Here is a 25,551-nt window from a genome sequence, read left to right as displayed (position 1 = left end):
GCACTGTTGAAAGGCACAACGGAGCAGCGCAGAAAGCAAGAATCGGTCGACTTCGAGATGATACTGTCTACTACAAGGGCATCTCTTTGTAGCAAAGATTAAAGGGAGAGCGCTTTTTCCTGAACGCTGTTGACTTATACAACTACCATTCAGCAATTTTACTTTCTTTTTGTGGTCTAGCATGTATTATTAATGTGCAGCCCTTTACAGAACGTACTAAATTCCTTTTGCGTTTAGCACTTACAAAACATACAGAGAGGGGGAAAAAAATTGTCAGTGGTTTTCACAGTCTAAACAATAACAAAGTGCCTCCAGGATCCATTTTAATGAGAAACACCAGTGTTGCACTGTGGAAGTCTTGAGATGGGCAATGTGTGCAAGCAGATTAATTATAATTTAGGAGGCAGGAAATACATGAGTTTTATAACATTGCTTGTAGAAAATAAATATTCTGTTAATCGCTGCAAGAGTTGCATTTCCTCAAAGGTGCCATTAACCTATAAATATATGTGCCACATACATTTAGAAAGAGCAGGAAAGGAAAGAGCCCTTGCTCTCTCCCCTCTCCAAAACTACAAGCCAATAGATTTTCTTCCCTTGTAACCAGCACTGGCTTTTTGATCTCTATTTTGGGGGGATTTTTTTAGGTTGAGATCAGTAGAAGTTTTCCTGGGCTTAACATAGACCTCAGCAGGCGTGCAGTGTGACACCCAGCAGTCCTGTGCACATACACAGGACAGATTTATTATGGCTGGCATGCTATGTAAGCGATGGCTTCAATCTGCATTGGAACAGTCATTGACTTTCATGAAGCCTTTATGGATGACCGAGTCCAAGGGGCGTCTTCTGGTATCTCTTCCGGATTTCTGGGTGACATTTGCAGAGCAAAGCCCTCTCAGTGCCCTGATGCAGAATTTCTGTACTGGAAGAGGCACTTCTCTGCCTCCAGCAAATCCAGTTGGCAGCTGACACTGGTGCCTGCAGCCTTCCAAATGGTAGATGATAAGAGAGGGGAATTTTAACAATGCGGAGACTTGACTCATAACCTCACTGAGCATATTTGATAACTACAGTGTAATTTCTGGTTGTAATTCAGAGGAGGACTGCATTGTTTTACAAGATAAATGTATTAATCCCTATTCTTCTGTGGTGGGTATCTAGGAGATTAACTACATTGCTGAATGTGTGAATTTGTCTGTGACCAAAACCTGACATGAATACAAACTATATGAATGATTTCTCAGACTCTTTTGTTAGGGAATAATCTCTAGACAGATGTCCACAATATCTGAACAGTCAGTCCCATGCTGTATCATTTATCTGAAATTCGTACCCCAAATAAAACTACTTGCCTACAACTTGTTTGTTCTGTAACTGCTGCATTACCCTCTAACCCTCCTGGATTCACAGCGTTCAGAGGGCCTGGGCTCACAGTCAGGCCCTTCTGAAGTGATATGTTCATGATGAAATGGATGTGGTACAGTCCTTTGAATAAGATAGTTTGTTTAAAGTAATACTTTGATAGCTTTCTATAGGAAGGCAGCTCTTGTGAAGTGGAAACATTTTCCATTTACCAGTCAAAGCAGCGCTGGAATGTACTTCTTGCTCCTACTACTTCAAATCCCGCCAGCAGTACTGATCTTACTCTCCCACCGAAACCTTTATCTTGTCCCAGATCCACAGCAGTCTCACTCCCATGCCTTCCAGCCCTGAGATGGTTTGGAGAAGAGGGCTGCTCGCCCCTGGCTGAGCCAGGCACACGATGGGTAGGACAAAGTCCCAGGCATGTGGGCTCACACACCTGCACCAGAGCTGCTGGCACCAAGAACCCCCCTCTGCCTCAGTGCCACTGCTTTGCAACCCAACTAGTAACACCAATTCATTAACCCCACTGAAAGTAGGGCTCTTCGTGCTGCACACGTACCAACTGCAGCGTCCACGCTGAGCAAGTGCTTTCCATATCCCAGTGTTATACACAAGGTGACTCAAAGTCGTTTTTTCTTTTCCAGAACTAGCAATATTTGATGCTAGTGCAGAGTTGTTAATTCTGTCTCAAATCATATTCCGCAACTTCTGCAATTTTCATGTAAGCAGGCTGATTCAGGTTGCTCTGAACAGATTAGTTACTTATAAATGTTCAGTTAATCCATACAAATAGATTGCACTAAGGTTGTTAATACACCTTTTTTTTTTTTTTCCTGCACCTGCTATGGTTACATGATGTGATTTCTTATTTCTGAACAACTTTTACAAGCAAGTGGAAAAAGTGAATAACAATAAGCAATGCATACTTTGGTTAATTTTTTGGGATCCATGTTAAAATTTGTGAAGCTTTTAGAATAAATGAGCATTTCCCCCAAACCCTTGGCAACCGATTACTTTCAGAAAATGAACTCTGCCTGCACTTGTAATTCAAAAATACCCTCTCTGGATCCCAGGCACACAGAGGACACTGCGTACAGATAAGACCTTCAGAGGAGATGAAACATTATTGCCTTCTGAAAAATAAAGGGAACAAAGCCGAGGCAGCAGATTTTGGTGCCGTGGGTTCAGACGGCAGGCGCAGGAGGAAGCAGCGCCCATCCCCTGCTCGGCCGGCACTCGGGCAATGCTTCACAGCGCTGGGTCGCGCTGGGTGGCGGCACCCCCGCCAGCATCACTCCCTCCCCGGCCCCGCACAGGGCAGCAGCAGCCCAACTCTCCCTCCCCAGCTGCCCAGGTGGAAGGAAGAGACGGTTTCTAATCAGCTTTGAGGCCCGCATCTCACAGATGCTGGGTTTCCCCAAGCAGTCTTCCACTGTTTGTTTATGCCTAAAGCCAGCTCTGCAGAGAGGAGCGGGCAGGATCGGCAGCAGCGCTACCCACTGCTTTACACACGCGTGGGTCCCACCGCTCAGCGCTGGCCAACGTCCCCAGGACAGTCACTGAGCCACTGCCTGGCCCGACAGGAGCCTGCACTGCTGCTGCCGGGTGAAGCTGGGCCAAGCAGCTGCATTGAGCCACAGCTAACGAGCAGCCCAGGGCACAGCGCTCCAATGCAGAGACATCCCCCTCGCCATCAGGGCCCCGGTATTCATGCATCTGCAGCCGAGGCACAAAACAATCCCAAAGCCAGCACCGAAGTACATATGCCTACAGCCTCGCTGACACTGCTGTAGCATGGGGAGACCCTGCTGCGGTCCCTTTTCTGGAACAGTGACTTGAACTGAGCCCCCTGTGTCCTGGCTGCCCAGGGACTGATACATTGGTGTGAATTTCCCTCCCCTTGCAGCTACTTGACTTTGTACAACTAGCTTCAAATGACTGGAAAAAATCCCCCAGCACGTTTTCCCATTCCAGGTAAATGACCTAGCTACATGGTACCCAAATCCATCCCCATCCCAGAGCAAGAAATGAGCCAACAGAGCAGCTCCAGCAGTGTGGAAAAGGCAGAAAAGCACGACAGACCTGGTGGTGTGGACACCCTCTCCAAACTGGAAGTGGCACAGTTTCAAGTCCTTTCCCCTGAACACAGGCAATGTTTCATAGGTGTGCTCAAAGCAGTAAGGCACCTGGAAGCACGGAGCATGCAGGACTCGGAGCCGCTCTGGAACCTCTCTATATCCCTAGCAACCAAACTACCTCCACCATGAAGCATTTCAGCCAGCAATATTAAAAACTTCTCTGTTGGAATGAGGGGAACTTTCACAATTGTTATTATTAATTTTAGAATAATTAAGTGAGAAGCTGTAAGGCTATCATTTTCTCAGCAGGACGACAAAATCTTTCAGCTCTGTGAAATGTTTTACTATGCCCATATGTTTGGCTACAGCTGAGTCCGACTATAAAAGTATGACATCTTTTAATTACATTTTAATGAAAGCTGTAACTAATCTAATAGCTCATTTGTTAGTACCTTGTGGGAGAATGAAAAGCACAAGAATGGCTTCAGAATTCCTGTTTTTGGAGTCTGTGGAAAGATACAGGACTGTCGTCATGTCACATTCCTGTTAAAAGCCTACACTGTCAGATTTTATTGGCCAGTGACCACAAAGGACATCTACATTTAAACAGTGTTTAAAGGTGCGCTCCAATGTGTCTCAGTAGGACAAGTGCTTTCCTCCATTTGTCAGCTTGCTCAACCACTGAAGGGAGCAGAAGGTGTTCAAGGGGCATATGGTCTAGGAGCATGTCTCGCTTGAAGGGCTGCCCACTGACTTCACTGAACTTTGAATCAGGCCTTTACAGAGGCATCTCCTGTTGAGACCTTTCACAAACCCTTCTTCAACACAGTGAGCAGGATCATTTCAGCTATTACATACATTGAAAAAATTGTTTCTGAGCCCTCAATAGACATAATTTCCCCCACCTCTGAAAACTGACATCTCTTTTATATTCATCAACAATAGCATGACTTTATACCTTGCCTGCCTGCCCTATAGATGAATACAGTCATAATATTCATAATTGCTGCATATATCTCTAGAACAAGTGAACTATACCTTGTGGATTCAGACTTAGCTCAAGGACAGTCTGGAATTGAATACATTAAGTAGTGGGCTCAAAAAAAAAAAAAAAAAACAAAAAAAAAAAACCACAAAACCACACAATTTCAACTACTGGGGGAAGAAAAAGTGCTTCATAAAGGAAATCAAGCATTTGGTGGGCATAGTTTGGCCCCTAGTGGATAGTAATTCTCATTGTCACATTGAATTGGTAGACTTTGCTTAAGCAAAAGCCAGGACAGAATAACCCTGGAGACTAAATTACCTCTCAGCTTCGAACATGAAGCTTGCTTCAAGCCAGACCTGAGATGAATTTGCAGTTTACTGACAGGACTGGAAACTAAAAACTGTTTGCCTCCTCAGCAGGACTGCCAATACATTCAAAAACCACATCCAAAAAAATGAATTCTCTTCTTTCCTTTTATGTGACAAAATGTTCATCTGAATGGAAAGGTCACTAAACATTTTCCTATTGCCTTGCTAATTAAGAGGCAAGTAATACTCTTAATATGCCAAGAAATAAGGTCCTTGTACTTCTCATGTTGAGCAAAAAGCTCCAACAAATGCACTTGATGGACCCACATCTATTGCATTTTTGTGGATGCCTGCCATCATTCACCCCAATGGAAATGATGCAGTTTGCTTGCGATTATAGACTCCTATTGACTTCCAATTTTCACCAGACATGCTTGAGTCCCTTGGGATCTACGCATTTGTAGATCCCTATCAGTTTTGCAGTGAAGAAACAACATGGCAGTATAATTGGTGCAGCGTAGCAGTAAGACTCTCCCATTCTGCTTTCAGTTTAGTCCCTTACTGCTATTTCTTTTCAGTAGATTTCTTCTTGGCGTTAATGGCCTCATAAGGTTCTCAATGACCAGATTAAACTTTAAAAAGAAGTATATGTATTAGGTCTTCTTAAATTTAATAGCCATTCTCTTAATAGGAATACTATATCCAGAGCTGACTGTACAACACAACATTGGCTTTGTTTAGTTTTCTTCTTCACTAGCAATATCAGTTAACGTTCTATGTGTTTCTTTGCTGCTCAGTTACGATGCTAGTGCAATTTTGATCAAAGCGTTTAACGTCAGTAAAGCATGCTCATAACAACTGCATATCTGTAGTACTAAAGTATAGTATACATAGCCCCAGGTTGTTGCAAGAATGATATTTGCACAGACTACAGTAAAACCAAGTTGATGCATATGTAATGTTCTCCTGTAAGGTGTAAATGGAAAGTGCATCAGCACTATTTCCGTTTAGAACAGCTCTTTCAGCACAGAATTAATTCCAGCCCTCCTCCACTGATTTTCCTCTGCAATATTTGTGCTCCAGTCTGACAATTTAAACTGCTAACACAGGGTAGGGAACTTGAAGTATGCTGAAACAATGAAGAACAACGCATTTACACAGAGTTCTGGAGAAATCAAAGCAAATACATTTCTATTTACAAGTGGACAGGGCATAACATTTATTGTTGGTGTAGGTGCTCCTCTACATGCAGCAGACAGCCTGGTGGAATAGCCAGGTGCTGTTTTTATATGATGAAAGTAGAAATGGTGCTTTAGCCTCTCTGCAGAGCAATGCTATTTGCAGTGTGATGAGAAGTTCCACCAGGAAGCTACAGCCTGACTTCATCAAGGCACAATCAGAGAATTTGTCTCAGAGAATTTGGAGATTTACTAACCTCAGAAACATCTTAGAGCAGCAAACCATGCAGAAATAATAGTTGAACCACAGGTGTTGTGCTTTGTTTTACCAGGTAGCATCTGAACCGGACTACAACCTAAACCAGCAGTGTTTGATCAAAGCATCTGATGCACAGCTTTTCTTACAAAACAAACCCATCTGAGGGGACACACAAGAGGTACTTGTCATCAACTAGAGATGGAGGGAACACAAATACCCTCACAGCCTGTGTGGCTCTCCAGCACAGATATTTAACTACGTGGACAGTAAGGCATTTAAACAAGTGTCAGATGCCGATTCCTGGGAACAGATGATTATAAATGCCTTGGGACTGCATTCAAGTGTTTGCAAAGACTTAACTACACGTTGTGGGCACTATTAGAACTGAAACAAAGAGCCTAAATGTAGCAATGAGAATCATTATAAACATAATGATCTAAAAATGCAAGCAAAACAACGTTTGTAAGTTGAAGTAGCATCTTATGCTAGACAAGGGAATATAGAAGAGAGATAAAAGCAGTTTAGCCATACAAATCTTTCTTCAGACAAGAAATGCCTCAAAGCTTGCTTTGTTTTTTAAACTCTGTAAGAACATCTCTGTGCAAAACTCATTTATGTGAAATGTGGCTACCCACTTGGAAAAAAGTGTTCCAAAATATAGGTACAAGGCTCCTACTGCACAGCATGATAGAAAATAAAAAAAATAAAATACAAAGAAGAAAATATAGTCAGTGAACTCCTTCAAAACTATCAGAATAATGAGGAAGAGCTAGAAGAAGAATGTGCACCCTATTTGTTATTTTTAAACTAAATTTTAATTGAAAAGTTATAAGTACAGAAAAATCACTGCAGTCACTTTTAACGAGTACGTTGCTAATGACAACCTGATCTACTGTTTTGTTTTTGGATTTTCTCCCCTCAGTATCAGACTAGGACATAAAGAGAGGTCTTTAAGACTTCTTAAAGCCTTGTACAAACCCCTGCAGTCTGCAGAAGCAATCTCCTCCCACTGAAGTTCATCAGGATCAAATAAGACTTAACAAAACAAGATTTACTGGGAATAAAGAAGCAGTGGCCAGGATTTTAATGTCATTCTTGGAGACTGGAATGCAATTATTATTATTATTTATTTTAAGATCTACTCTAAAAGAATTCTAGCCAAAAATACTGACAGTAAAAGTAATGATATCTTGGGATAACACCTGACAACTTGAGCTCTTAAATGGTAAAAAGCTCAGAGTCACTACTCATAGTAGCAGGTGGCATATTTAGTGACGAGAATAAATGCTCAGCATAGAAACTTGAGGACCAGGTATGCTTTCTCTGAATGAAAATGAGTAACTCCGTCACATGAACCAACAGAAAAAACACATATGGAAACATATGCTCATGATGATTATAGTGTGCAGTCACTTTGGTAGACAACAGAGGACAGTTACAGGATGCTCGCCCTGTGCTCAGTTACATGGAAATGGTAGGTCTGGCACAAGAGCTAGTTTTCATCAAATTATGAATCATCAGTTTTGAAAAGATCTTATCTGAATGGTTGGTTTGTGTCCTGGTTTCAGTTAGACCAGAGTTAATTTTCCTCCTAGTAGCTGGCAGGGTGCTATGTTTTGGATTAGGATGAGAAGAGCGCTGATAACACGCTGATGTTTTAATTGTTGCAGAGCAGTGCTTACACCAAGCCAAGGACTTCTCAGCTTCTTGCTCTGTCCCGCCAGCGAGCAGGCTACAGGTGCAGCAGGAGCTGGGAGGGGACAGACCCAGGACAGCTGACCCAAACTAGCCAAAGGGGTATTCCATACTATCTGACATCATGCTAAACAATATATAGGGGTGGCTAGCCGGGGTGTGGGGCCGGCTGCTCGGGAATAGGCTGGGCATTGGTCAATGGGTGGTGAGCAATTGCATTGTGCATCACTTGTTTTGTACACATTATTATTAGTAGTACTATTATCATTATTATTATTTTCCTGTCTTAATAAACTGTCTTTATCTCAACTCACAGGCTTCACTTTCCCATTTCTCTCCCCCACCCCAGAGAGGGAGGGGGGAGGGTGAGCGAACAGCTGTGTGGTGTTTAGCTGCCGGCCGGGTTAAACCACAACAGTTTGAAACCCTCTAAAAAGTATTTCCTTGAAATCTGTATCTGAATGCTTATCCAAGTCAGAAACATTCTCAAAGACTCCAAGTTCAAAGGCAAGTGCCAAAACAGATCAAAAATACTAAATTGTCAGATGAAAGCATAATGAAACTTTTATTATTATAAAAAGAAATCAAAAGATCAGAAACCAACACAAATCTAGTTGTGTTAATGTGCTAAAAAAAAAAAAAAAGGAAATACTTGACTTGAGGCCAACGGTGACAATGGGGTGGCAGTATACACAGCCTCCCTGACAGGCCGCAGGCCTCAGGCCCGGACTGCATATGGAGCACTGCCATGCATCGCCCAGCATCGGAATCACAGGGAAAGAACTTGCTGGTGACTCAGAGATCTTGTGAACAGCAACTGAGTTGTAGAAACAAAAAAATCTTTGACAAAAACTGTCCTGGAAATCCTGCAATTTCTTTGAAGTAGAGAGAGGCCATTTAAAGTGTCCCTGCTGCAGGCAGGAATGAGGCAGGTATTTCCAGCAAGAGACCCTAATGGAAGTCCTTGGTTTCATCCAGTGACCACTGTCATAGGTTATGCAGGTAGCAGACACAAATGTTATTTTACAGCTAACCCTGTGCTCACAATGCAGCAAAATGGGCAAAGTGCAACCACTGCTAAGTGAAGGTAGTATCCTACATCACAGATAGATACAGGATGAAAACTCTTGAGAAAAAAATAAATACAGAGACCAAATAAGCTACCCAGGTACAAGGTGTTCCCTCCATTAGCCACAGCAGCAAAGCCAGTGGCTCACATTTCAAGTTCAGATGAAAAACAGCTGTGATGAACACGAGGGCAGGCGAATGCTTGGCTCAGTGCACAGCCAGGCCTGCACCAGCCAGGCTATGGCCATCTGGAGGCTGCCTTATTTCAACCACTATTGTTCACCTCTGGAAAACAAGGAGCAGGAAGAGCTCCTTGCCACCTGAAGGGCCTGGTCACAGCTGGGCCACGATGCTGCAACTGCCACACTGGGCCAGCCCTGAGGCGTCGTGCAAAGGCCAGCACCTCAGCAGGCCTGTGCTGCACCCAGCCCTTCTAAAACTACTATCTTGTTGTGTAACTTCTTGGAGCCGAAACTGTGCTTAACCTATGCTCGATCTTCTTCAAGGCTCACTGTATTCAAGCTGAGCTGCTCGTGTTGCATTTGCACAGAGAGAGAGATGCTGTGCTTGTCTGCAAGCCAAGACAGACAAAGCACTACAGACACTGAAGTTACAATTCTATGCGTAACAACATAGGACACCGCCAACTTGAAATCTGATAAAAAAAAAAAAAATCCGATTTATAGCATTTCTAGCTGTTCTGCCTGACTGAGTTCAAATGAACTCTTAAGAATCATTTTACAGTCATATTTTTCTCTTCTAAGGATGCTTCTGTACTCTGCTGAGGTAGTACACATGCAAGGAAAAAAGGACCTGCTTCGTCACAGACATGCCACTGTCAACTGTACAAAGCACACAGTTTTTTAAGAAGCAGAAAGTAAATTGCCTCTAACCTCTCTCAGTTAGATTTGTTTCTCATTTAACTACAGCATATATTTCAGACAAGCCAATTTCATATCGTTTGCACTAACCTATTAATTACATTAACCTGCATATTAATATGTGAAAGATATGTAGATGTGTATATAAAAATAAATACATGCAACTGAAGTCGCACAGGAAAACAATATTACCAGGTGTGTGCTGTACAGCCTAGGTGTTAGTACCATAACTTCTGCTCAGCAACAGCAAAGCTTGCAGCATCTCATTGTCATTCAAAACAGATCCAGGTAATTTTGTATGTCCTTAAGTGGTCTTACTTGTGCTTTACCTTGCAAAATTCAGTGAAATAAATAAGGTGTTGTAGGAATTAATTCCTACATTTGCTCTCAATTCTGCTTGCTTGTGATAACCTTCTATTAAAAAGCTTTAATACAGCCATTTTAATAAAGCAAAGTTAGATGAGTTTGGATTGAGATCTTTATGAAGTACAATGATGATCTGTGTGAGAATTTTTATCATTCTAACAATAGCAGAAGCAAAATTATGGAGATATCTGAAACGCAGTAGATTGGTTGTTTCCCATCCTCCCACCTTACCAGTAAGCAAAGACAGGACCTTTCCTTTACAAAAGGTTTTGCCATGGATGTTTCAATTTGATATTTCAAATCTCCCTTATGCAAAGACGACTCCCATGAAATTAACTCCTCTCCGTTCACTGCCGCGTAACATCTCCGTGACAACTCTGGTAATTGCTTTCATCGGGTAAGCAATACTCAGAAAGCATGAATATTCCTTTGTGAAATTCAGCAATTACAAATAACTCGGAGGCTCGTGTTGCACAAGCCCCAGCACTGCACAATGGGGATGGGCTTTATAAGCGGCCATTTGGAGATGACGCTCCAGCCCCACCACATGCATGGGATAGATGGCTGGCAGCCTCTTCGCTAAGGGAAGCAAGCATTCTCTTATTGCTCAATGACTCAAAAACAACACCCTTCACCTTTCAGCTAACAGTGCTGCCCAGCAGGGCCCCAGCACCCAGGAACCCCAGGGTATGGGGCGAGAGCCAAAAGGGGTGCCCATGCAACGAGAGATGCTCCAGCCCGTGCCAGGGAGCACCCAGCACAGCCAGGTACCATGCAGCACTGGCCCAGCATGCTTGGAGAGCACTGCCTCAGTCTCATCCCCAACACCAGACCACAGGCATTACTACAAGTGCCACCACACAGTATCGTGAGACATAAGGGGACAATGGATGTGGTACAACAGGCATGCTGAGCATCAGCTGTACTCTCCAGATCTAAATAACAGATTTACCATCAGTATTGTAGAAAACTTTTGGAAATTAAAACTGCTCTAATACCTCCAAGGGGGAAAAAAAAAAATAATAAAAAAATACTGCTGCCTCTGATGGCTCACACAATACAGCAATGCCTGGATCATCTCAAAATTAAATATACCTTGATATTTGAACTGTTTGGGCTTCAGAGCCTCAGCCTCTGGCATTTCATAATACTTGGGTAATAAACGAACAATCTTATTCTATCAAAAAAATATATAAAGGGGCTAGGGGTGGGGGGTGCGGAAGAGCGCAGAGGAAATAGTGTCTGTGAAATGGAATCCACAGTTTCAGACACCAGCTCTCATTAATCTGGCTGATGAATAGGATCTTTATAGAAGGAGACCCTGCAGTTGAGAGAATTGAAAGGAAATAGTATGGAAAGTGAAGCTGCAGTTTCTTGTACTAGTTCCTATGTGTTTTAAATTAAGTGGCTTTTGTGGAGGCTCGAGTCAAAGAAAAAAGAAATCCAAGTAATTCCTGCTTTACGAGAGAAATGCACTTGGAAGCCACTGATGCTCCTTTTGCTGCAAGCCTTTTTTGGCAAAGAGATTAGATCAAGAATACAGCCAAAAAAGGAATGGAAATGCACTGTTCGGTGATTAGTTTATGACATTCTACCCTATATATAGTGTCTACTTGGCAAACCCTCCTGCAGTTCTGCGTTTTTCATTGCAAGTGGCTTATATCAGTACTGACATCTTGCAGATGTTAGTAGCTTTGATTTTTTTCCCCCATATTGCAAATGAGTTGGCATGGAAACAACTATTTTCTGGCAACATGACATATGATTCAAGGCAAAATGCATTTAACACAGATGAATAGTTCAGGAATATGCCTATAACAAAAAGTCATCTTGAAAGCTGCTTTGCATTTGTTGGTGTTTATGACAACTTTTTCAAGACAGTCTCTCAAAAAAAAAAAAAAATCAAGTGTTTAAGACTAGGTACAAATGATGAATTTCTCATTGCTTGGTGCTGCATACTCCATCCTTGATAGATTTGTTTTAATAATAAGAAGATAATATTAAGAAAAAAATTTTGAGAGGTTATTTTCTTATTTTCAAGGAACTGTTACTGTATTAGTTGCTGTGTTTTTAAGATAGGTGCATCAGCCAGGGCCACCCATGCCTGGGGGTATGCTGGCAGCCAGGTGAGCACAACCACATGCAGGAGTAGAGGGCAGCCGCTTGTGGGGCGAGGGCTGGACCAGGACACCACCGGGTCCCTCCCAGCCACCATCCTGTAGTGCCTACAGCAACTGGGACCAAGCAGTGAGCTCTCCCCTTGCCTGTCACTGCGAGCTCCAAACTAGTCCAGAGCCTCAGAAAAGGCCTGAGCATCCTTTTCATCCCCCACAGTGATTTAGGAAAAAGCTGAGGGAGCTCTTGTTTCAAGCAAGAACTGAACCCCCACTTCATGCAGCTAGAGCACAGGCAGGAAAAACACGGGGAGCCAGTGGCTACTTCCCACAGCACACGCAGGCTTTACCTTTTAAATAAGTTGAAAAGAAAACCACAATTTTGAAAGTCTCCAGCAGTCTAAAACTTCCACATAGGATGCATTTAAATACCAGCAAGAAGGTTTCAAAGCAGTAGATGAAGGAGGTGAGCCTGCAGCAGGGAGGAAGAGGAGGGCTTGTGCAGGAAGAGAGAAGAAAGCAAGATGGGAGATGCCTCGTGGGCTGCAGTCAACATTGGATGTGCGAGCAGACCTTCCAGAGCCTGTCCAAACCTAATCCGAACTTCAAACCTTTTGAAATATTATTATTACTGAAGGAGTCTGGCAAGAACTCACCTCAGTGATTTAGAGGAGTCTGAATTCAATAAAATTAGCATTTAAATGAACCCAATTAAGAAATGCTTTAAACTGAGCATGCAAGAAGGGAGTATGGGCGACTTGTCTATTAGAAAGCTGTGGAGTGCTAATGCACGAAGAGACAAGCCCTTATGGGGCTCTACAGAGAGAGAAGAAAACACCAGGCTCTGTGGGTTGAATGCACTGCCCATTAGCATACATAGATGTGTTTTACATTTCATTGTCACTGAAAAAATATTTTGCCTTATTAAAAGTAGAAACTGATTGCAAAGGATGACAAAAAGATATTAATTACTGCCTGCTCAATATTTGTCTGAATGCTCAAAAAAAGCAAGTCAGATTATTTTACAAAAGGTACACCATAAACATAAATGTCTGCCATGTCACGAGTGTGTATTGAAGCATCTTCTACATACTTAGCCTCCATAGCATGGAGCAGCCCAAATGCAACAGGAAATCTGAACAGACTCCATTTATTTTACTGGTATTTGAATGCAATTTTTTCCTAATGAATGCATCTATTTTGGATGATAAACTGTCCATTAGAGAAAGCTCAAGTTTTGTTTTTTTTTTTTTTTGTGTGCGCGCATGTGCCGTTTTGATTACGTTGCTGTTAACATAGTGTTGCATTCACTATTTTAATTTTATCATTGTTTCTGCCATCAGCTATTCAGTACAGGAAAAAAAAAACTTGCTAGAGTGAGCTTATAATCACAAGTATTTTAATTTATTAAATAAATGACCTAATTGCTTGCCTGAGATCTATTTTTCTTCTTTCTCTTGACCCTATTGAGACTTAATCAGTTTCTTGGTGCTAATTAGGTGTCAGCATTAGTAGCCTGCTAATACATAAGAGATAATGACACCATTGTGCAAGACACAGTGTCCAACACATGACCCTGTTTCCTTAAATTATACCCTAAGGATTCATCGGGAAGCCTAAACACTTCATGGTTTTGCAGCAGCAGCTCCTTCTGAACATGGACAGTGGTACAGATCTGACACAGAAGCGGAGAATTAAGACACAAAATGCAGCTTTTCACCATGCAGCACTTTAACCGGAATTACAGCTGCTACGCTCTTGTCCCACTTTGTGGATTCATTATGCAGGATTTGCTCAGTGTAAAAACAAGGACACAAAGAAAGCTTAAATAACAATTCAGTATTTGTCCTGTAGACTAGCAAGCTGGTGGCAGGGAACTGCAACACACACCTTCCTCAGACACCTCCCTGACCCCATCTGCATGCTGCAGTGTGCTGCCGGAACAGCACATCCCATTTTGTGCCAACGTGTGTTCGCAGGGCTGGGAGACACCCAAAGCAAACTTGGAGCTGCACCAAGGCCATGGCTGCAGATACCATCAGCTGTGGGCTGACAGTGCCCCGCAAGCACAAGCAAAGCATCCTCCCCAGGGCACTCATGACAGAAGGGGCACAGAGGTGAGAAGAGCAGCGGCAGCGAGGAGCACATGCAGCAGCACAGGGATGAGCAGCTGGTGAGAGTGCTGGGGAGGCCAGCACGCAGGCAAGCAGCCGCTCGAGCTACTTGCTGCCAGAAAAAGTGCAGAGCAGCTTTGTTTTCTGTAGAACATAACACAGGCCACAGTCAGCACAATGGGCCAGGGCAAGGCGCGCTTGACAATCAGGCCTTCTGTAGAAGATGCTGAAAGAAAAAGCAATCTCAAATTTTGGAGAGCCTTTATTGCAGGTCTTCTCCACAAAACTACATCTGGGGCTTGCAGCCCAGTCCGAGGGCAAACCCCTGCCAGCAATAGCCTACTATACCCTGAAACGTCCTCCAGCATTCAACACCTCAGTTATTTAAACAAGCTCCTGCATTAATCACAAGTAGCCTCTCAACAACTGAGGGGGAACAAGAACTTCTGCATCAAAACATCTACAGATCTTAGTCTCTACTGAGACAGCCTATCCCTGTCCCTCTACCACAGCACTCAGATTCGTGGTACAAAGGAACAGCTCTTAATCCAGTCCTTTGGCATCAGGAAAAAAAAAAAAATCACTTTTCTCTATTGGAAAGGTTTTTGCATTAGAGCAGGGCCTCAAACATTTTGCTATTAATTCAGTGAATATGCCAGCAGAAATACCTGACAGTACAGAAGTGCTGATCAGAGCTGGGGTTCTCAAAGTTTCTCTGGATCAACACAAGCTCTTGAAGTGCTAAGCACTTCACGCACACACACACAAAAAAAAAAAAAAGGAAAAAGGAAAAAGTTACCTGTCATCTGACAGTTTTATGATGGCAAAATCTTCTAGAGTTGAGTTGACCTTAAAACATAAATGTGGAAAGCACTGTAGGGGATATGCAATGAAATTGTGAGCTTTTCATGATTGTTCACGCTCAAAACACTGTGACCAGTTATACACCTGAAAGTCACTAAATGCATTTGCTGTTTGATATTTTTAAGTGCTGTTATGTCTGAGAGGTGTTAATGGTTCATCCATTAGTTGTGACCCAGACTTCACAACTTCACCCTGACTTCATTAGAGCGATTGTGTGGGTTAATGCACTCTACTTTTATCTGGCAGTTAAACCTCCTGGGATCATTTGTATCAAAGCTGCTGTACAAACGAAAGGTCTCCTTTGAAGGGCCATAGCCCTGCAGAAGGGTCTTTGAGCTGGGGACAGTTCCTAAGGGGAAGGATAGAGTAAGAAGGGAAACCTTGTTCGGGGTGCGAAAAACAACAGAAGCTTCAGCGAGGCAGAGCACCTGGAAGTGGTCGCATGTCACAGAAGAGCGATGATGCTTTACCAGGGTTTCTGCAAGAGGCCTTTGGACAAGTTAGATTTGTCTGCGTTTCACAAACAACAACAACAAAAACTCTCCTGCAGTGGAGAAGAAGGTACAGGGTCAGCTTCAGTGCAGAAGTACAAGAATCTGGAATTTATGGGCCAAAATAACTGAAACCTCCAGGCACCACACAGCAGGCAGCTTTCGAAATGCAGAGTTAACGACACGTAAAGCACGAGGCTGCCTAACGCACCTGCTAGCTCTGCAAGAGCCTACACGCACCGATTCCCATGACCTAGGAGAAAATGCTTTACAAATCAGAGCATGGGCCCAGGGATGCAGCAATGAGCTCACCTACCTTGTAAGGTGAGCACCCAGAAAGAGGTAGAAAGGAAAAGAATTGGGCTGCCTGGCTTACTTGGGGGCATCCGCTGAGTCTGTGCTGACACACAGCATTTCAGAAACACCCTTACTACAGCAAACCCTCCACAGTACTGGAAAAAAGAAATATGTTGTTAATGACGGATATTTAACTTCATTGTTAGTCATGTTAAACATAGCCAAATCACAGCACCCAGCTCCATATCATCTTTCATGGGCAGTATGCTAACGGAGAAGGAAGCAGCAATCCAGCCCTTCACAACAGATCCACATTCCCAACGTGCTTTAAGTGTGTATTCAGGCATGTATCCCAGAGACACCCAAATGAGGCCAAACAGGGAAAGAGAAAGAGGAAGACTCTTGTGGTGGTGGTGGTGTTGTTAAAACTCTGAACATATGAAAATGTGTACACAATTTCAATTTGTGGTAGCTCCTGGGGAAATGCATGTGAGATTCTCCATGTGAGAGAAAGCACTTTTATGAAGAAATATTGCACTGTTGAACTCACTGTCCCCAAACGGACAACATGGAGCTCCATTTCCTGCATTTAAGGAAAAGAGAATTATCACAACACTATAGCCCCAGAGTAAATTCAGCAATTATAGAAGTTGAAGCATATCCCCAGATTTGTACTCAGCTCCCTGGAGGCAGCAAGCTGAGCAGCACATCCCATAGGCACATGTTGGGGACAGGTATGGGACTACAGCTGTGCAGTAAAGTGGGGTATGGAAGGGGGCTGTGCGTCACTCTTCAGCACTGGCTTTCCACTTGGCTCTGATCATATGCACACACATCAAGAGAGTATGTGAATATAACCAAATCACATTTTATTACTAAAGCATACAAGAGACTCTAGTATACACATTGCACCAGTGTAAATATTTATACCACTTACAGGACAATTTAATAATGACCTTAATTTCACTTGCAAGCCTAGAACTGCGAGGACAAGAGTTATCTTTAAGCCATGATCTAAACAGCCCTCCAGGAAGCACAAGAAGAACACCACTTATAAGAAGTGAACTGTATCAACAGTTTTGGGGTTAATGAAAGGCTGCTCCCCAGAAGGATCCTTATCCATGGTAAATTGAAGCAGGTACTGGGGCTGTCCGGTGCTCAGGGGAGCTTTCTGTGAGCCCTGGTCTGACTGTGCAGGTCTCCTAAGCTGCTCCCCAGCAGCCTTGCCCACGCTAGAATGATGCTGCTGCAGAATGCCTAAAGAGAGATTTCCTGTAGCAAACTGGGGGAGAAGGTATTACACCTAAAACAATGTTACTGTTTAGGGAAAAAGTTTATAACTGCACATGGAAACTTGCTGCTTAATATTGCTGGAAAGATGTCCAACATGCAGTATTACCCCTGAGTACCTCAAAGTATTCAGGACCATGTGTAGCTCTGCTATGAATTATTCTCTGTAAATATCTGCTATACTTAACCAAAAGGAAAACCTGAAATGGTAAAAAAGAGCACAAGACAACATATTTGCCAGAAGCCATGGGAAATAAGAACCAAAAATAATAATAAAAAAAATAACCCAGAGTCAAATAATAATAGAATGCTAATTAACAAGCTCGTGTTTATTTACCGAATAGATGATAAGTTAATAAATATATGTTTGACCTTTTTAGTCATATTTCTAGCCAGGAAAGTCATGGCTATTAACTGTTACCAGGGTGCCATGGGATTCATGTTCAGAGGCTTCCTTTTCACTTTGTTGTTGTAATCCTCTCATCTTTTACTGACATTACACACCACTCATCACGATCAGTGTCAGAAGCTATAACAGCATCTGTTGCAGTGGCAGCTTCTGCTGGATGAAGAGTCTCCCTCTTTACCTTAAAGAATGTCAATCATTTTTCATTTTCAGTATTCAGACTTGCTCATCAGTTAGTAACAACACTTCCAGCTACACCAAACGTGATTTTTGAATAAACACCGGACTGAGATCATTGGAAATGATTGACAGCATATAAACCACGCTTTTTCAGAAACCAGTAAGAAAGGGAAAAAAATAAGAAAATCTTTCCCTACTTCTAATGTTTCGCTGTCATTTGAAACAGCTTCTACCTGAGGGGGTGGGGGACAAAAAACTTGATTTGTGACATGTGAAGGCCTCGCAGGTGGCTTTCTGCAACGTACCTTGCAGAGTCCCCTGCCTCCTTCCTCCTAGAAGCCACACTGGAGAGAGAAGGGGAGGCGTCAGCAGTTACTTAACGATCTTCATTTTCCTTAATTATCCAGCACCTAAGTACCCAGTTAAGTTAGTCCCTATGGAATAGCTGATATTCATTATTCTTAGCATAACTATCCTCTCACAAGCTTTGTTTGTTCATTCTCTGGGAAGTGTTTCCAACCACACCAGATGGAGACAGGCCTATGCCACCTCCAGGTGCCCATGTCACACCAAAAGGCTGCCCCAGCCCAGCCTGCTGGGCAGTGACAAACAGGGACCCAGGGAGACTTCCCTCTGTGGGGAGGGTGCCTATTACCCTGCACAGGAGGCTGGTGCTGTGCTCTGCCTTGCAGATCTGCCTGCTGCTGCCACGTGCCCACAGGCCAGGGGCAGCAGCTAGGACTACTTTTTACTCCCCAGTCCCCAGGTGTGAAAGCACAGCACCGCCGTAACAGCGCCTGGTCCTGCTGCGGCCTAGGCCCAGGCCCAGCCACATACCTGAACTCGCCACCTCCCTCACATGAGGAGGATGTAAGTGTCTCAAGAGGAGCGTATGAACGTATGAATCACAGCTTGGAAAATGAAATTGCAGAGAGTTAAACAAGGCAGAAAACTGAAGGCATTTACACTTCCCTGCCTCTTGCACCTGAACAATCTTAGCATTGTTTTTCAAAGTTTTCCTTCAATTTTGCTGTGATCTCAAGGTTTGCTTGTAAGACAAATGTAATTACCAAAAGTTGTACTCAAATTGAAGAGGCTTCATACTTTCTCTTTTGCTCTTTGCAAGTGCCTTCTACTCTTGTTAATTAGCAGCTCATCGTATGGTCAGTTGCTGCGGCAGCAGGAGAATCTTGCTTAGGGCTGGGTGCGAGCCCAAGAGGGGAGAGGAGTATGCCTGACAGCCCTAAAGGAGCTAAGGGTTTCAGGAAGAAGCTTCCTATGTGGTGGCATTTGTTTTCTTTAATACGACCTAAATATGAAGCTGAGGCCAAGAAGCTCTCAGCATGTGTGAAGCTGCGTAGGATCTGGTTAACAGGAACCTACCTGATACCCCACACATCACCACACAATCCTACTGCCAGCGGGCCTCAGCATCGTCTAAGGACCTCACCGGAGTTGCACGTGGGAAGTTCTCTTCTCAGACAAATCAGACTGATTGACTAACATAGCAAAATAGGATCAGAATTTCATTGTCTCCCCCTGCCCAGGAAGCATAATTTATGATAGCATTTCCTGTAATATTCCTCTTTTTTTTTTTTTTTTCCAAAGCTTCCTGTGCCCTTTGTCTGTAATGCTCGGGTTAGGTGGGTTTTTTTGTTGTTGTTGTTTGTTTGCTCCTTTCTATTAGTAGTGAGCTTGATACAAATACTGAGAAATTCACTATTAGGTTTAAGTCTTATCTTATAAAAAAAAAAAACTAACTTTTTTTTCCCGATATTGTAAAAAGATGTAGTCTTCTATCAAGATAGAAAAAGTCAAGAAGTCTCTAGATACCATCTCTTAGATCATACCCTGTAAACAAAGCTCACATCTCCTTCCTTTGCAAACAACAGCAGGACATTAGCTTACCAACCAGCTCCACTGAAGTTACTCAGACCTACAGGGGCTCCTTATAAATTCTACCCAAGATTGAACAAGATACCTCAATATACAGAGCATAGATGCACCCCAGGCTCCCAGACAGGCTTAGATGGCAATGTTTGTTAAGGGGAAAGAAGGTGGATGTTTCTCATCAAAAAGATACTTTTCTGTTTCAACAAAAGCTTTTGAAAAGAATAAATAAATAAATCTCCATAAAACTTTTCATTTATTAGAAGACTTCTTAAACTTTGCTTTGATAAGCACACGCACAACAAATTACAGTACTTGCACTCTTGAAAAGTGACAATATTAGTCCATAATACATGTACTTACTCCAGCGGCATGCACAGATGTTTTTCCCTCAACTCAGGAACAGGTTGTTGAATTACAAACTCACATGTTCAAAAAAGTAAATCTAACCCTTTTCTTTACCACCAGAAATTCCTACTCACCTCCCCAAGTAACAGTGGGGGAAGAAGTGGAAGGGAGGGGCAGGAGGTTATTAGCTCATCTGTTCCAGGTGAGCATAATTTGTGTAGTTGCTCTTTCTGCACAGCCAGTTTGTGAAAACTATTCTTTCCCTCCATTTTCATTTTAACAGGGCTCCCAGTACATATCTTACTGAGGGATTGATCACATCCATTGCTTCCTCTAGTCGTAGTAATCTTTATTTCCATTCAACCTCCCAATAGCTCTTGGAAGGTCTACAGCCTGGAGCCAAGGGTAGGAGTAGAGTCCCAGTTGAAATTCCACTCCTCTGGTTTACAAAAAGTCTCAGTGTTAACACAATAGGGAGAACTGAAATCCATAAGATGGATCAAAAAAGCTCCATGTCAAAGTCAGCAGATGCCATATAACTCATTACTGCTTCTTGTGAATGCCGTTTCCAGAAAATTCTACAACAGAATAGGCTCAGGCTTCCTCAGACTGAAGTTAAAGTCATGCTAAACTGCCAGGCTGGATTTTACCGATCAGCAGATTCAGTGGGTGTTCTCTGTTTTTTAATGAAGGCCCCCATTTTAAAATGTTCCTGCTTTTGAGTGGCAACTGGATAGTCTCTAAAAGACTCTAGATGTCAGATGCAGGGCAGGCTGAAATCTGTACAGTTTATTAAAGTCAACAGAAATTACAAGTTACCACTTTTTAGTTGCTAGTTGGAAGGAGAATTTAGAATGTGGACACTAAGAGAATTTGGATACTAAGGCTTCTGTTCAGGGCTGTGACCCTAGCTCAGAGTGCTTGGGCATCAGTGACACTGGGTTATATTTTCTATTGATCTTTTTTAAGCTTTTGAAAATGTGTATGCAAATGCTTATTTTTTCTTACAAAAGGTGCCAAGGAACAAACTAACCCTCTGCAGCTTTTCTGCAAAAGTCATCCAGTCTGACAACTGTAAGTTTTCATGGTTTGTTTGCCATGCCTAATGCTCACCGTTCTTGTCTGAGCTCATGACTGAGTGTACAAATGTGGTGAACATCCCTATTCCCTAAAGTTTAGCACAGCAATTTTGAAAATGATTGTATGAAGAAGGGCTGCTTATAGTGTACAAATGATAAGACTAGGGCTGATACACACAAGGCCAGCAGAGAACAACTGTTGTTATTACAACCTGCTATTTGTCGAATCTCTTAACTAAGCAATTTTCAGAAATATGAAAAATAACATTGCTCAAAAAAGTGATACAGAAAATGATAAAAACATTCAAATGTGAGTTAATCTTAAAAGAAAAATGGAAAGCAAAATCAATACCATCCTAAAATGAAAATATATTTTGTGAACAAAGAAAAGGAGAGGTTAAGTCAATTCTGTTTTGCTTTTTAAAATATTTTCTTTCTTTTTGCCAATATACTGCTTTTGCATAAATTCAAAGTTCTGGGATAACATCTCCAGAAACAGGATTCAAATTTTGCTTCATGAGGGTTTTCCTTTGTTTATTTTCTATGTATGTTTTATTAATATTGTGAAGTATAAAGTATTTTAGGATAGATTAGACTGCCATCAGAAAAACATATTCAAAGCTAAAATTAAAATTGACAATATTAGTCATTTTCAGTGAAAGAGCTTTCCAGGTCAAGGTTTAGTTGCAGAAGAAACATTAGCTGAAGATGCAGCATTATAAATGGCTTTCTCTCAGCCACTTGTACCAGTAGTCGAATAATTCATTTCTTAGTAAGAAATATGATGGTCTATTAGCGGAAAGAAAGATTAGGTACACATTAATCAAACATTTCAGGGACGTATAAACATGCATATAGCAACCAGGAATATCCCATTATACTATTCCAGAAGATATATGTAATCAATATTTCAAACATATCTAGTTAGTTTCATATCATTGAGTTTTAAGTATTTCCTCTCTGTAAAATAGGCAGGGTTTTCAAAGGCAGCATCACTAATTTCCTGAAGTTCTGTGCTATCCAAATGGACCAGGCCAAAGGAAAAAAAAAAAATCTACCAACAGCTGAAGTCAAAAAGACGGGCCAAGTAGTAATATCAGAGTTCTCTTTAAAATGCATTTACTTGAAATAGTGCTGGTTCTTCACCTTTTTCTAGCTGAGGATAGCTTACAAAGCATTGACTTCCTGCCCTCAGCCTCCCCCCCTCCAAAAAAAAAAAAAATTTAATTAAAAAAAAGCCAACCAACTAACAATGGAAAAGTGTGAAAATATATTTGGTGGAAATCAGTCTGAGGCAGTAATTTGTTGTTTGTACTGTTTGGAAACAGAAGGAGGCATTTGCAAACATCATCTCACTGCTGTTTGCATCAAGTAAATATGTTTCATTTGTTAGTCATTTTCTGGCTTCCAAAAAGAGCTCTTGGGACAGGGAAAGCCCTTGGGCCCATGGCAACATTTACCTGGTACTCTGCCGACAGCTCGTGTTGTTATTTTATACTTGCAGGAAGAAGAGTGGTTTAAGGTAGAAGACTAGCTCATCTGTGGATATCAATCAGTAGAACCCAGTGAGCTCGGAGCTTCAGTATGTACCACACTCTTCAGAAAAAGAAGCCATTTTTCATAGCTCAAAACTCAAATATTCATTTTGTGCAAAACCTCACATCAAACAGTGCATCTTTCAAGGGCAGTACCAGCAGTATGTAGCAGGGAAAAAAATTTCTGTTTCAAAGCCAATACCCCCAAAGCATTTCTAATAGCCAACAGCTGCGAATTTCAAGAAAATCTCTTAGTATGGAATTGTCTCACCAGGGTCAGAGGACTGTTATTTAGTTATTTACTAGGATACTTGGAATCAGCATTTTCATAGTTGTGAAAAATTGTGTGTGAAAAATTCCAGATATTATTTCATGTTCTGGTCTACAAAGCTCAGAGTATGCAGCGTTTCTTTCATTAATTCTGTATATTGCCTCAGGCTTACACAACGTGTACTTCAACACCTTTAATATGGTGGCTCGGTGTCAGAGTACGTTTCTGAGTTCAGTCTGTGAAATGTCTGTAGGCATTCGTATTGGACTTACAATATATGTAGAAGTATTGCTGGAAGTTGGCTTCATCCCAGCCATGGGGGTTGTGACTTCACTCCACACAGCTGTAGCAGGGACACTGGGATGAGTCACATATTTTCCTTGAAGCAAATGTAGATTCCTCTTGACAGCACTGCTAGATGTTTCTCAGCTCAGAGTTTACCAAGGGGCAGCTTGTATTTGCACAGAAATAGAAAAAGAAAGAAAGAAAAGAAGAGAAGCACCTACTTTAAAAGCAGTGAAGTTGTTGTAGGTCCTGTACAGAAGGTGGCACAAGCACCAGGACCTTCCTGTCCTTTCTGGCAGAGATGGGACCCTTTGCTGGTGTGTGCTCACCCAAACAAGGCTGCAGGACCTGTCACAGGGCTTGAAAACACGGCAGGGCAAAATGCAGGGAGTGCTTTTCTCATGCACATTTTCAAGCTCTTAAGACTCCATGCAACGTCTGTGGGGAGGGAGGACAGCAGCACTGAGAGACAGGGACCACAGATTGACAGAGAAAAGGAAACTTTCTGCAAAGTCTTCCAGAAAAAAAAATCGTCAGGACTTCTGTTAGGACTCTCACAGGAGGAGTACATGTGAAAACCTTCTTTGGACCTTCAGGGAGGACAACCAGGAGGAGCAGGCAGTCCAGCTAATACTTTTGGATTCAGCAACAAAAAATACTTTTGGATTCAGCAACAAAACCAACTGAATGAGGGACACTGGGTCACTTTAGCTTGAAAACCAGGCAAAAGTTCAAAAAGAATATGAAAATATTTCTAAAAAAACTGGAAAAAATATAGCAGCTATGGTTCGTACCTGCAGAACTGAATCAAGCAGCACACTCACCTGGTAGCAGTGATTCAGCAAACTGTTTTCTGGTTTGTTTTTTAACTAAGCAGTATGAGACCTAAATCAAAAAATGAAAGATGAACATAATGCTTGCTCTTGAACTGAGATGTTCCCATCTAATGGGCCAGCCCTCTTGCTCTGTTTGCCCACTACCCCGCCAGCTTATCTGCACTGCTCGTATCAGCCATCCCCGGGGAGTGCAGTGCTACTGGGCACGGGCACGGGCACAGCTCCGGCCAGGCTGGGGGGACACTGCTCCTCAGCTGGCGCCACGCGTGGCTCTGCCTTACTGAACTACACCAGGCAAATAAAAGATGGTTAGATGGATGTAGGAGCGTGGGGCCAGCCACGTGCTGCTCGGACGTGGCCCCGGGAGGCAGGGGACAGCGGGAAGCACTGGCAGCCTCCTTGCACGGTGGGAGCGAGCCCAGCCCAGGAGTAGATGGCCTCAGGCTGTGTGCAAGGAGCTTCCTCTTCAGCATGCACGTTGGATGCAAAATATGTAACAGCAAGGGACTTATGAGTCTCCATTTAATGGTTAATATACACACAGAGGCACCCAGACGCCGTGCTTGCAGTGACACCCTGGACATCTCTTTCCCGCAGCTCTATGAAGAACCACCCTCGGCTCCTCCCTGCGGTCACAGTGCTGACAGCTGCTGTTGCCTCTGCAGCTGCAGGGAGGGAACACACCAGTGGCAGGCGTTACTGGGTGCCTCTCGGAGGGGAAACCAACATCGCACCTTCAAGGGCTCCAACTGCACGCTTTTATCCAAAAGCGAGACTCCCTGCTCCCTTACACCTTGCGTCTGTACACCCACAACACAGCGGGAAGCTGTTGTATATTGCCACTGGTGGCGCAATAGCAAGTTTAGCAGGGTAACATTGTGTACTCAGTATGTACAGGAAGGGTTTTTGGTCTGGTGTACCAAAGAACACTTACCTGACTTCTGCAGAACAGGTAATCTTGTGGGATTGAAGGCGATTTTTGGTCCTTGCAGGTGCAAGGAGTTAATGGATGCTGTATTTTGCCTGTGGATGATCTTTACTGCTCACATTAGCTCTGAAAGGGCCAATAAACAAGACAGAATAATGTGAGACTTTTCAGTTGCTAAGGCAATGAATTAATCAGCATGTATGCGTTCAGCATATTCACATGATCCTGCCAAGGCCTACAGTTCTGGGTGTCCTGCTATATTTTTGCCAGCATGAGAAGGGAGCAGAGGAATTGGCAGAGAATGAAGTGTCAGTTAGGGCTGTAATAAAAATTTTGGAAGGAGAAACCAGGACCTACTGCATACACTATGTTCATGTATTATGTGATGTTATAGCATGCCAGCGAAACGTGGCTCTTTGCCACCATTCTGTGTAACA

Source organism: Cygnus atratus, chromosome 8 (assembly GCF_013377495.2).
Source record: "Cygnus atratus isolate AKBS03 ecotype Queensland, Australia chromosome 8, CAtr_DNAZoo_HiC_assembly, whole genome shotgun sequence".
Taxonomy (NCBI): domain Eukaryota; kingdom Metazoa; phylum Chordata; class Aves; order Anseriformes; family Anatidae; genus Cygnus; species Cygnus atratus.
The sequence above is the reverse complement of the archived record's forward strand: the minus strand, read 5'-3'. Positions refer to the sequence as shown.